The following is a 4,650-nucleotide window of genomic DNA, read 5'->3' as shown; positions in this document are numbered from 1 at the left end:
TGGTACAGGCCCCTGTCTCTGCAGATAAGAGTTTTGCACTACCTGAAACGCTACGAAGAAATCTCCACATAAGGAAGCGTCGTGAGGAACATAAGGTCAAGGCTAACGGAAAGTCAGACAAGTCAGTACATAGTCAGGTGTTTGAAGGTGGTCTTACGCCTTGTGAAACAGCTAATTAGAGACTTTAAGATTACAATTCGTAAGGATGGAGAATAGTTGTGTATATCATGAAGACGCTGGTATTAATGCATCTGCTCTTTCTATCTTAATGTCTCGCGGTATGAGAATTACTGAAAAATTATTATTTGATATTACAAACATATATATATTTATATAGTATAACGTTACAAAACATTAAGGGTAGCGTACACCTATTCATTATATTTTCACCTGTAAGTTACTTCTTGGCAACTATAGGGGGTGCTGTCGCATTAGCCTATTTTGGTGTCTCCAAATTAACTGCTCGTGCGTACAATTCTTGATCCGTTACAATATGCATATTATTGTTTATTATTGGATAGAAAACACTTCTAGTTTCCTATAGAAGTTGGCAATTTTGTCTCTGAGTGGTACAGAACACTTTTCTACGCCACTTTTCATACAGGGTTCAGATTTCAAAATTTTTACCTGCTGATCTGGGGTTGTTTATAAAGGCCCCTAGTGATGCTATGAAGAACCGACACTGCTACGTCTTCCTCTGGTGTCTGTAGTCTCAACGGTTTTAAATGAAGTCGATGGACGTCACGAAGCCATTATAAATGACAAAAATGTACGAGACCCTCTTCTCAATGTGCGCTTCAAGCGTGAAGGCCATCGGACTGCTCGTTCCAAATCGTTTTCTTTAACAGCAATATTTTCTCCGGTCATGTTTTCAGTCCGTTATAGTTTGTTAAAACATTCAATAATGTAGTTAATTTGAGCCGTTTTATTTTCATTTATAGTCCGTTTAGTGCGATTTTGAGGAATTTCTTGTGTGCGTTCTGAAAGTTTGGACACACGTTTTAGGGAGTCGGCTCGTTGGTGTGGCCATTTCGAAGAACAGAGGAATCTATGACCAAAGACGTTTATAACATAGACAGGATAATTGCCCTAAGAATATGATTGGAAGAACAGCTCAAAGTAAGTCAATATTTAATATGTAAACCGTGTTTTCTGTGAATATTTTAAACGCATAATTTCGCCATTTTGTTTGTATAGGCTTCATTGGCAACCTGTTATTGAAAAGTAAGGATAATTTTAAAAATGTAAATCGCGGTTGCATTTAGAACTAATTTGTCTTTCGATTGCTGTCACCCTGTTTTTTTAGTCAAGTATATGCTTGCTTTCAATTAACTAGATCACTCTGATAGATGACGTCAGCATATTGTTTTAGGCTTGATTTCCTGTATTTTTTATTGTGTAACCACCCGGTTTTTGTATGGCTAAATATGCACCTTTTCGGAACAATGTATATGTATATTGTAAAATGATGTTCAGGAGTGTCATCGGAAGAATTCTGAGAAGGTTAGTGAAAAAATTAATATCATTTTGGCGGTCGATTACGTTATACGCGCTCTTTGGCTGGAATCGATGCTCTGGTAACCGTTTGTTCATGTGGTATGTCTAAATTATCGATTTTATTTGTGTTTTCGCTGAAAAACGCTTAGAAAATCTGAATCTATGGTCTGAAATCACAAGAACTGGGTCTTTCCATTGCTATGCTTTGTCTATTTTTATGAAATGTTTTTATGATGAGTAAATTGGTCATACACGTTGCTGCCTATCTAGCTATTCTAAGTCGATTTGTGATGGGTGGGTGCAATTGTAACTGTGATTTCTACCTGAAATATGCACTTTTTTCTAACAAAACTATCCTATGTACCATGATATGGTTATCAGACTGTTCAATCTGAAGCAGGCTTTTTTCTTGGTTAGTGGATATCAATATCTTAGTTGAGGGCTGAATTGGTGATAGCACTGAAGGAGTAAGAAACTGATGGAGTTAGAATAAGTGGTGTATTGCTAACGTGTTTAGCTAATAGATTTACATATTTGTCTTCCTGTAAACATTAAAAAATCTGAAATGTTGGCTTATTCCAAGATGTGTATCTTTCATCTGGTGTTTGGAACTTGTGATTTAATGATATTTAGATGCTACTATCTTACTTCTGAGCTATGCTAGCTATGCTAATCAGTGTGTGGGGGTGGGGGGTGCTCCCGGATCCGGGGTTGATACTTCGTGAAAGGTTAAATAGTGTAAATTTGGTTTGGTAAGGTGTTTGTTTCCAAAGCTTTGTTACAAGCATTTATACATGTTTATACACTTACTAAGGTTTACATTACAGTGAATTTGGAGTATAAATGACCTACTCACTTATCGAAAACTTACCTACAATTGATTTGATTTTGGGAATGTCAGAAAGAGGTAGTTTCACTAAAGGTGATAGAGATGGGTCGTCAAGTTGAGCAGCCGCAAGCAACACCTCGCAAACTTCAAAGCCTCATCAGAACAAACAGAGCAGCAGGAAGAGACCAGACTGGTGTGGAGTCACGGCTGCCAGCGAATGATGATTAATACAGAGGCTGATAATAGAGCACATCAAAACAAAGCCACGAAAGGTGAGAAGGGGCTTAACACTGAAAAGGGCAGGGGAACTGCGCGACGAAAGGTGGAGACAGCTCGAACATCGAACAACATCCACAACATGTTGTGACAAGCACACAACAAGAAGATGGCACCAAGACCATGTTCAGGTTACTAGCGGAATCAATCAGTGAAAGCCGCCTCCCCATACCAGAACCAGTAACATTCAATGGAGAACCACTCTCGTTCACTGACTGGAAGGTCTCTTTTCAGACTCTGATAGACAGGAAGAACATACCAGCAACTGAGAAGATATATTACTTAAGAAAATATGTCAGTGGGACTGCCAAGAAAGCCATTGAAAGTTATTTTATGTTAGGAACAGAGTCAGCCTACCATGCTGCGTGGATCATTCTTGAAGAAAGGTACGGAAACAAATTCCTCACCGCCAAGTCCTTCAGAGATAAGCTCAATGCATGGCCTAAGATAGGGTCCAAGGACAGTCTTGAACTTAGAGACCTTGTAGACTTTCTTCGCAGCTGTGAGGCTGCTATGTCTCAGAATAAGGGCCTGGAGGTGCTTAATGACTGTAATGAAAACCAAAAGATCTTCGCTAAACTTCCAGATTGGCTAACTTCAAGATAGAATAGAAAGGTCATAGACATCTTAGAAGAAGCTGAGACCTTTCCAAGCTTCAGTCAGTTTGTGAAGTTTCTCACGAGACATGCCAAGATCGCTTGCAATCCTGTAACATCCCTTCATGCTTTGAAACCAAGCGAAGATGGAAAACCTAAGACGCCAATGATTCAAAGCCCCGGAACAAGGGTGTTAGCAACTAACTCTGATGAGAAAGATACTGTTACTAGTTGTGTCTTCTGTGAGAAGTCAGGTCACAGTCTCCACAAAATGTTGGAAGTTCTTGGATAAGCCCACCACAGAGCGACAGAAGTTTGTTCAAGAGAATAAATTGTGCTTTGGCTGTTTAAGGCCTGGGCATCGTTCGAAAGATTGTGATAACAGGAACACCTGTGACACGTGTCAGAGGAGGCATCCATCCTGCCTGCACAAAGATTGTACTAAAGAAAGGTCAAGGGATAGGAAGACAGAGCCCCCACAAGATAAGGGGACAAGAGCGTCAAGTGAGGCCATATCTAACAGAGCCGTAAGGGACATTGACTTCTTTGGGGTAGGTGGCAGTATTTTCACGTCCGGATGAAAAGCATGCCCAGAGTCAACGGCCTGCTACAAAGCCATAAAAGCTAYAATATGCAAATTATTAGTAGATTTGGATAGCAAACACTATGAAGTTTCTAAAACTGTTTGAATGATGTCTGTGAGTATAACAGAACTCATATGGGAGGCAAAAACCTGAGAAAATATCCAACCAGGAAGTGCGAAATCTGAGGTTGGTCGATTTTCAACTCAGCTCCTATTGACGATACAGTGGGATATTGGTAATGTTGCACTTCCTAAGGCTTCCACTAGATGTCAACAGTCGTTAGAACCTTGTCTGATGCTTCTACTGTGAAGTGGGGCCGAAGGAGAGAGGAATGAGTCAGATCTATCATGACCTGAACATGCCCTGACCATGCGCGTTCACGTGAGAGCGAGCTCTGTTCCATCGCACTTCTGAAGACAAAGGAATWCTCCGGTTGGAACATTATTGAAGATTTATGTTAAAAACATCCTAAAGATTGATTCAATACATAGTTTGTCATGTTTTTACGGACTGTAATATAACTTTTTTAATTTTCCGTCCGTACTTTCCGCTGTACCTGCCCGCGCGTCGTGAGTTTGGAAAGTGTACTGAACGCTAGAACAACAAGGAGGAATTTGGACATAAATTATGGACATTATCGAACAAAACAAACATTTATTGTGGAACTGGGATTCCTGGGAGTGCATTCTGATGAAGATCATCAAAGGTAAGTGAATGTTTATAATGTTACTTCTGACTTCTGTTGACTGCATAATATGGCGGATATATTTGTGTCTTGATTGGGCTCTGAGCGCCGACTCAGATTATTGCATGGTTTGCTTTTTTCATAAAGCTTTTTTGAAATCTGACACAGCGGTTGCATTAAGGA

The sequence above is a fragment of the Salvelinus sp. IW2-2015 genome, unplaced genomic scaffold, assembly GCF_002910315.2.
Source record: "Salvelinus sp. IW2-2015 unplaced genomic scaffold, ASM291031v2 Un_scaffold1805, whole genome shotgun sequence".
Classification (NCBI taxonomy): domain Eukaryota; kingdom Metazoa; phylum Chordata; class Actinopteri; order Salmoniformes; family Salmonidae; genus Salvelinus; species Salvelinus sp. IW2-2015.
The sequence above is the reverse complement of the archived record's forward strand: the minus strand, read 5'-3'. Positions refer to the sequence as shown.